General features: G+C 42.5%; 1 long non-coding RNA gene and 2 other non-coding genes across 3 annotated transcripts; 1 reads left to right on the top strand and 2 right to left on the bottom strand.

Moving 5' to 3' along the window:
- Positions 1-1,037: 1,037 nt before the first annotated feature.
- Positions 1,038-2,609, top strand: LOC136475252 (uncharacterized). The gene is made up of 3 exons (XR_010763133.1): positions 1,038-1,327; positions 1,403-1,635; positions 1,721-2,609. It is a non-coding gene; the product is annotated as an uncharacterized lncRNA (long non-coding RNA).
- A 2,023-nt stretch (positions 2,610-4,632) lies between these two features.
- LOC136478649 (small nucleolar RNA R71) lies at positions 4,633-4,739 on the bottom strand. Its single transcript, XR_010764368.1, has one exon. It is a non-coding gene; the product is annotated as a small nucleolar RNA R71 (small nucleolar RNA).
- Positions 4,740-7,663: 2,924 nt separating this feature from the next.
- On the bottom strand, positions 7,664-7,772 carry LOC136478614 (small nucleolar RNA R71). The gene has a single exon (XR_010764336.1). It is a non-coding gene; the product is annotated as a small nucleolar RNA R71 (small nucleolar RNA).
- Between the last annotated feature and the right edge of the window lie 1,320 nt (positions 7,773-9,092).

The following is a 9,092-nucleotide window of genomic DNA, read 5'->3' as shown; positions in this document are numbered from 1 at the left end:
GATGGCTTTCTTACCCAGATTCTTTCTCCTATACTGGTCTCCAGCGATTCCTCCATGGCCCGATCTTTTAATTTTTAGAAGGTCCTTTGAGCAACCAGAAGAATTCTTGTGCTTAGGATGCAAACATCTCTTTCCTCGGTCTTTTAGGAACGGGGAATCAAACAGCTGCAATCAGAAGAATCCTTGTGATTCTTTTCCACCTGATCCTCATTGTACGTAGCTAGGACTATGTCTCTAACATATTCTCCTTGGTCACCTGTACCAGGCCTTGTTTAGTTTGTAAAATTTTTGGCAAAACGACACTGTAGCATTTTCGTTGTTATTTGGCAATTAGTGTCCAATCATAGTCTAATTAGGCTTAAAAGATTCATCTCGTGGATTTCGTCTAAACTGTGTAATTAGTTTTAATTTTTATTTATATTTAATGCTTCATACATGCGTCCAAAGATTCGATGTGACAGAGAATCTTGAAAAATTTGCAAAACGAAGTGGAACTAAACTGGCTCCCAATATGGGAGGTTCAGCCCCTTCCATTGTTCAGTTTCCTCTAGTGTTGCATGCATTCATCTTCGAGATCTTGAACTCCCTTCAATCCAAAGTTTCCCAAGAGAGATTCTACACCGGATGTGCGTAAGCATAACAACCCCAAATTCCTTCACTGATATTTCCGGATATAATCTTTTTTCATGATCTTTACCCCACTCTTTGGGCAACCTCTAGGACCATATCGACAAAGTTTCGCATCTTAGTCGAATCGGATTCTTCAAGGAAATCATCGGACCCGAACGGAATCTCAAAATTGTTAGTTAATAATCTTGGCGTCCGTTGCGGTGATTGCTTGTCTTCATCTCGATCTCGGAGGTACTCCCTCCATCCAAGACGTTTGACTTTTTTTTCAAATTTGATCACTTGTCTTATTAAAAAATTATGTAAATATAGTCAAATTTAAATCATTCTAGAAGAATTTTTATTAATAAATCAAATCACGACGAAAAAATGATATTTTACATAATTTTTTTGAATAAAACTGAAGTGAGTGTCAAAAAAAAAAATCAAACGTCTTACAATTTAGGATGGATCGAGTACTATTTAATCTCATTAACTGCGCCTGCACCTTCCCGAAGACAAAGCAGTCTTGTCATCAGCTTTATACTGAGCCGAACCTAGTAGACAAGGACGCATCAAACATCTTGCAACAAACACCAAGTGCTGAGCCTCCTCTCTAGAAATCACTAGCAAGTGCCATGGCGGATCAAGGCAAGCAGGTGATAAGAGCTGTCTCGGAAGAGGGCGATCAACCCGTGCGCAGTCGTCGTCGTCTCAACAGGTAAAACAAAATTTCTCCATAAGGAATTTCTTCTTTCATCATGACTCTTACTTTGGCGAGGACTTTTCTCGCTAGGCGCGGACATGTAGCGAGATCTGGTGGCTCAAATCTCCCACACCCTCCTCCTGATGCAGAACTAGCACCCGCCACGGAGGTCATATTCACTGAGAAGGATGCATGGAAATTTCTCCACAAGCTGATGATAAAAGAAGATCAGTTCTCCGAGGAATGCAGGAAGTCTTCGCGACTGGAGGAAGCCCTCAACTCAACCAGAGCACAACTGGCATTGGCCAATGCTAAGATCGCCGGTACCCTCGCTTACTTGATCTGTCTAGATTCTCTAATCCCATTCGGACACGTTCTTAATGTTTCTGTCTGTGTTCATCTTTGAAGAGCTGACACAAAAACTCGAAGCCTTGAAGGCATTCATCGAACGCTCCAGGTGATGACAGGATGTAGATTGACCTACGGGCACTGATCAGTCGAGGAGGGTGCGAACAAGGTTACTTTCGACTGATAGTTTGTACTCAGGACTGAACCAATGAGCTTCGCTTCTGTGATGTCCTTGTTTATTCTCGATCCTAGTTCCTTAGCAATATCCGTGTTTGCTTCTGATTACACTAAAGGCGATGCATGCTGCGTTGGCTCTTGTCTGCAGATCTGAAGACTTGATCTTGATATTTTCTTTTTCTGCTAGAGGCGATACGCTCGGTATCGGCTATTAGAGCCAGATCTGTTTAGAATCAGGCTATAACAAATCCACCCATATGCTAGCGTGATACTTCTTGAAGAACTTGCCGTTAACTGCTCTGGAAACTTCTTCCCCTTCCAATGTCTCATAGATGTAAGCATTACCAGGCACACGAACGAACAATGCGGTAGGGACCTTCCCAATTCGGCGACCATTTGCCATATTCGCTGTCCTTAGACCCGATTGGCAGAATTACTTTCCAAACCAATTCTCCCGCATGAAATTGTTTGTACCTCACCTTCTTGTCATAATATTTTGCAATTCTCAACTTGTGTGCCTCAAGATTTTTCCAAAGCTTTTAGCCGATGACAATGTAAGTCTTTGTTGATGGTCACTAAATGCCTATTCTTACCATCAACAAGTGACATAATTAAAGTGGAAAATGCAAGTAGAAGGTAGGAATTTGGTTATTACTAATGGAATTCCACTTGTACATGAGTTTTATTTGGATGCAGGGCAAAATGATGAAATTTGGCAAAGTTGACACGTTAGAGGGCCACCCGTGCCACTGGGTGCCAAATGGCAGCCAGTGACAGGGCGGGCGCCCCCCTACTAGGGTAGCCGCCCCCCACGTGGCCGTCCACTGTCACCGATCCGTGGCATTGCCTCCAGGAGCACTCCCCACCATCCAATTCATGTCGGTTGCATCAAAGGGCTGTCATTACACTGCCTTGGATCCATGGGCCCACCGTCATACTCACAAGGCACACAAACTAACTTTGGAACCGCCAAACCTGCATTCACCGACTTGGGAACTGACTTGGGAGAGCATCCATCAGCCGTTGATGCAATGTCAGTGCAGATGGAGGGCGGGCGCCCCCCTAGGGCGGCCACCCTACCCTCGGCGTCCACCGCCTCCCAGCTCTACCTACAAGTACCCCCTAGGTCCCCTAGTGCTATGAATACCCCCCTCGACTTCAGTTGTAATCAGATTAGAGAAGAAAAGAATAGAATTAGTCTCATTGCTTATTAGTGAGTTTGAGTTGTGAGAGTGAGAGCGAGAGTGAGAGTGAGAGTGAGAGTGAGAAGTGAAGAGCTCGAGCTAGGAGAAGTCTTCGGAAGTCTCTAGTATAGCTCTTGTAATTCCTCTTGTATGATACTTGGTTTTTAGCAATATAATTTCCTTTCTAGTATTTACTTTCCAGCATTTACTTTAAGTATTCATTCCAAGTACTTACTTTAAGTGTAGCGATATTGTGGTGCTGCGATAGATACTATATTTTTATCCATTTGTATACATTTAGTACGGGATCTTCACCGCTAGTCGGTGCTCTAATCTTAGCGCGAGGTTAGAGTAGTAACCAATAGTGTAAGCTGTGGTACTTAGGCTAGAAGTTACCTTGGATTGTGGCTAACCCCACGGATAGTAGTGGTAGGTGCTAGGTGGTGACAGCCCTAGGATCCTCTGTATTCCACCACGTTCGGGTTAGTTCTTAAAGCATAGGGCTATTCTGGTACGTCGTAGCCCGTTGAATTGGGAACGCATACGCCCGAAGTACTAAGTGGATTCAAATACTTGTATCTTACACTCACTCAGTGATCATTTACTACCCAATTATCTATTGTTTCTCTCAATCTCAAGACTAGTTTATCTTAGTTATCATTTACCATTTTGCTAGTCATGTTTATCTTAAGATCGTTATTGTTCTTAGCATATCACTAGAATTACCCTAGCCATACTTAGCTTCCCTGTGGAAATAAATACGATACTTGGTACTCCCAAGTGAAGTGCTACAATCGATAGATTCTGTGCGCTTGCGGAATTATCCAATAGACATACGAATTATCAACATGGGTTTTTAGTGTCGGGATTGACAACCCCGTTAGTGACGCTAACAAATACCAACAAGCATTTCTGGCGCTGTTGCCTGGGGAAGCAATTGGCCTAGACGTTTTCTAGTGAATCTTTGCTAAGGAACAAACCCCGTTCTTTTAGCCGGATTATACATGTTCTTCTTTTGTTGTGTGACTGTTGAATTAGACTTCTAGTATGGGTGGATTCAATCTACCTGAAGATTTCCGAGACGACCCTGAGTCGATCCTTAGGAGAGCAAGAGCTAATCTTACTCCACCGAGACCGATCCGAGAGTCTCGTCTTTCCTCTTCTTCTAGAGAACCGAGTCCAAAAGACCCACCAGGCCGATAAGTCCGATCGACCTAGTACCTCGAAATTCAGCTAGCTCATCAACATCTTCAAGAACTATCCGCGATTATTCTACTCCATCTACCTCCAACATAGCAACCATGCCTAGTGCTAGTAGTGGAAGTAGAGCTTTTGAGCTTAAACCTGCATTGATCACACTAGTGCAAGCAATTGCATTCTTTGGCAAACCTTTCGAGGATGCCAAGTGCTCACCTCTAGAATTTTCTGAAGATATGCAACACCATTTCTATTCTAGGAGTCCCCCAGGACAAAATCCGTCTTCGACTTTTTCTATTCTCATTACTTGAGAAGGCAAAACAATGGTTCTACACCTACGTGGGATCGATGAACACTTGGGAGAAGTGCTCGAACGCCTTCCTCGCTAAGTTCTTCCCTGTTGGTAAGACCAATCTATTCCGTAGCAATATTTCTAACTTCCGATAGGAAATTTGAGAAACCGTACCCGAAGCATGGGAGCGTATGCAAGAATACGTTCAAGCATGTCCTCACCATGGCGTGGAAGATTGGTTGTTGATCCAAAGCTTCTACCATGGACTCAACATGGAGTCCCGACAACACCTCGATGCTGTCCGCGGGTGGAGCGTTCTTCTCCCTCAAGGTAGATCAAGCAAAGGAGTTGATCGAGAAAATGGTGGAAAACCAAGGATGGACCGACGAACATCTAAAAGGTATCTCTAGTATCTCTGCCGTAAATTCATTGTCTATGGATTGTCTTTTGCAAAAGTTAGAAGATAGAGCGAATTGGAAAAGAGATCGTGCCGCTATAGAACATTATGCAAATGCAAATACACCCTGTGAATCATGTGGAGATAATAAACATAGTGCAATTAGTTGCCCAAGAGGGATGCTAAATGTTGATGCTCCTTAATGTCAACCATAGACCATCAACTAATGCCTGATTTGATAAGAATTGATCTATAAAGCATAGTTGTAGGGTTTGATTCTAACGAGTTCCACGAGTGTAGGCATTTTCACTTGTTTTGCAGGATATTCAATATTTCACCATATAAAAGTATTTCAAGTGATGAATTAGAGTGCACCATTGCGAAGAGCTCGTCGAGACGATCGAAACGGACATCTCACTTGCTATATTTGGAGTTCCGTAGAGAAAGATATCACATCTTTTGGTGGAATATGACTTAGGAAGTCTCTAGAACATCCTAGAACTATCTTCACTATAAGTTTTAGGGACTAAACTACAGAATTCCATAGCTCTATGAATTATTATTTTCCAGGGATTAAAACAGGATCTGGAGAGAGAGGAGAAACCTACCACGACACGATTAATTGCGCAAACGGACGAGACCTCGGCACTAGAAGGACGTAGAAAGTTCCAGAAGACACCAGACCAAAGCGGACACCTAGGGGCTGCCAGGTGGGGCCGGTCGGCCCCACCCCTAGGCCGGCCGGCCCATCAGGGAGCTCGATCCCATTCTCCTTCGCACAACGCGTTACAACAGGACTCTACTCCACGAATCCACCATCTATCCAAGTCGGTTTGATTCGAGGGCTGCGGTTCACCTCGCCGGACTATATAACCAGACCCAGACCCCCCCTAAAGGATGATTCAATCTCAATCATAATCATTGTACTCAGAGGTGTCCCTCGAAAGGATAACCTTAGAGCTCCACCAAACCTAGGGCATAGCTAGATAGAATAGAATTAGAGGAGGCAAGCAACGCTTGGATTCCAGATCGTGTCGCGAGGAGGCTCGGTAAAGCCTTGTACTTCTCTCTTGTATCAACATTATTGATCTATTTGTCTATTTGTTCGTCTAGTTCATCTTGTTCATCATCTAGTTCATCTAGTTCATCGTCTAATTCGTCTAGTTCATCGTGTTCTTGTTCTAGTTCTTATTGTTCTTCTAGTTCTTGTTCTAGTTGATCATATATTGTTCTACTTGATATGACTTTGATCTTAATTGATTATATATTCATAGTTATAATGTTCATTGTCTACTTTGATTATACATCTAGCATAGTTATATTATATTTATATTCAATCACATGTTCGTATAGCGCTCATCCTTGTGATCAGAGGGTGAGTGGTCGACTGTGTGTAAGCGAGGTGTTTATACATTGTTTACCTGCGAATGCACCCTATATTCCGGGACACCAAGTGGTAGATCGCGGGAGTGACAGTCCCGTTGAGTCATCTGTAGCCCACTCCCCGTCTATAGGCCAAGCAAGACCACCCCATTTCAAGGTTGTATTAAACTCTGATTTTAATCCTCCTTAGAAATTCTCTTGTGTTTAGAATATAATATAGTTGATACAATGACTGCGAGATGTAATTGCACTAATCAATGTATACCATGACTTGTAATTAGGATAACTAGGAATCATTCTCTAATCTCTCATTCAAATCAACGCTAGTGCTATAGGTGGAAAAGCTCTTAGGACCTTTATAGGATATTCTAGTATTATTTATCTTATTATTATCTTTATCATATGATTGAATCCCTGTCTTGAGTAAAGGTAGTGATCTAGTTATTCTTTTATCACATGTGTGTGTAAAAGTTATAGCCTATATTCTTTATATTTCATGTCCATTCCCAGTGGTAAAGTATAAATAACGATACCTAGAACATTCCTGGGTGAAATGCTACAACTGGTGTATTTTATCTGTGCGCTTGCGGGTAACCTTTATTTTATATTTTATGTGTAAGTGTTAGGATCATAAGTACAACCACATCTCTAGTGTCGTGTTAGGGATGACAACTTAACTTAAGCGATGCTAAGAGATGCCAACAAGCATTACTGGCGCCGTTGCCGGGGAATGGAATGAAATATGGTTGCTAGAATTATATATCTAGGAATAACTTTTACACAGTGATATTTGAGATAAACTATTGATCCTTTTGCTCAAACAGGCTTATCCTGGCTTTGTCTACTTTTGTGTCTTATGCAGGGGTAATGAATGTGAAATCTTCCAGACAACTTTGTTGACAATCCAGAAGCTTTACTTAGGAAGGCAAAATCCAAGCTCAAGAAGGTTTCACCCTCTGTGTCGGAAGATACTCAAGTAAGAAGAAGTTTAACACCAGTGTTTGAAGTCATGGTAGGCAAAACCCTCCGTGAATTCTCTGCTCCAACCACTGCCAACATCCATACTGGACCAACAGTCAAAGTGGGAGAGAATGGATTCGAGCTCAAGCCAGCTTTGATCAACTAAGTGCAAGCCAATCAGTTTTGTGGGAAAGCACATGAAGATGTGAGTGCACATCTCCAACACTTTCTGGAGATTTGCGGTACTTTCACTATCAGGGGAGTTTCCAAGGATGCCATATTACTCCGTCTGTTCCCATTCTCACTCTTGGGAAAGGCAAAGCAATGGTTCTACGCCAATAAGGATAAAAACACTACATGGGATATCTGCTCCACTGCTTTCCTGGCAAAGTTCTTTCTAGTAGGCAAGACCAATGCTCTATGTGCTAAAATCTCAAGTTTTCAGCAGCAGTATGATGAATCTGTCCCTGAGGCATAGGAACGCTTCCAAGATTACATATCAGAATGTCCTCACCATGGGATGGAGGATTGGATACTAATGCAGACTTTTTACCACGGGCTCACTACCAGTACCCGTGAAAATATGGATGCAGCTGCTGGAGCATCGTTCTTATCACTCACTATTCATAATGCAACTACTCTTGTGGAGAAGATGGCTTCCAACCAAGGATGGAACGAAGAACGCACTCAACCACGCAAGAGAGGAGGAGGAATGCATCAACTCAAAGAGGTAGACATGCTGTCTGCTAAATTGGACCTGCTCATGAAGAAGTTTGAAGAACGAGATAATGAGAAGAAAGAAGTCAAGCTCATTCACGATTCTCGCATGACCTGTGAGGAGTGTGGAGGCACTGGCCACTCAGGGAGTAACTGCCCTGAAATACAAGAGGATGTGAACTTCATCAACAACAATACCAATTATCGTCCTGAACAGAATCATGGATGGAGTCAGCAACAAGGGCCTAATTACTCAGGTAACTACCAAGGTAATAACTTTAACCAACCACCCTTGAGAGAAATGATTATTAATCAAAATAAAGTTATTGAGAACATGTCCAGAAAGTTAGCTTCCAATGATAAAATTTTAGAAACCATTAATAGTAGAATGGATAGCTTTACTTCTGTGATAAAGAATCAACATAGCTTTAATAAGATGATAGAATCACAAATATCTTAGTTAGCAGCTTCGGTTCCTATGATCGAGAAAGGTAAGATTCTAGGGAAGCTAGAAGATTTAGAAACTATGAATCTTTTAGACATTTATAATGCAGAACATTTCTTCACCGCGCCATCAAGAGCATGGGAGGATGATTCCCTACCGAAGAAGAAAGGTGATCCAGGGAGACCTATTATCCCTATCGCCATTGGAGCTTACACTTTTGAAGAAGCTGTCTGTGACCTTGGAGCAAGTGTCAACATCATGCTACGGGTAATTTATGAGAAAATTCATGGTGAACCTTTATTGTATACAACTATGTGTTTGCAGCTTGCAGATCAGACACTGTGCTACCCCAAGGGAATTCTTGAAGATGTCTACGTTCGAGTTGGACACTCAGGTGTACCGGTAGACTTTGTGGTTGTGGAAACAGGAGGAGATGAAAGAGCACCCATCATCTTGGGACAACCATTCTTAAGCACAGCCAAAGCCATCATCTACGCGGATAGCGCCAAGATCTATTTCACAATCAATGATAGGAAGGAGAGATTCAGTTTCAAGAAGCGTACACTCAAGGCTCCTGTCCATCCTCAAACACCGTACATCTATGCCGATCCAACTGCTGCTCCGAAGAAGAAGAACAACAACCGAAGGAGGAACAAAGCTACGCAACAAAGAGAAGATCT

This window comes from Miscanthus floridulus, chromosome 8 (genome assembly GCF_019320115.1).
Source record: "Miscanthus floridulus cultivar M001 chromosome 8, ASM1932011v1, whole genome shotgun sequence".
Classification (NCBI taxonomy): domain Eukaryota; kingdom Viridiplantae; phylum Streptophyta; class Magnoliopsida; order Poales; family Poaceae; genus Miscanthus; species Miscanthus floridulus.
This window is presented reverse-complemented; position numbering and strand designations above follow the sequence as displayed.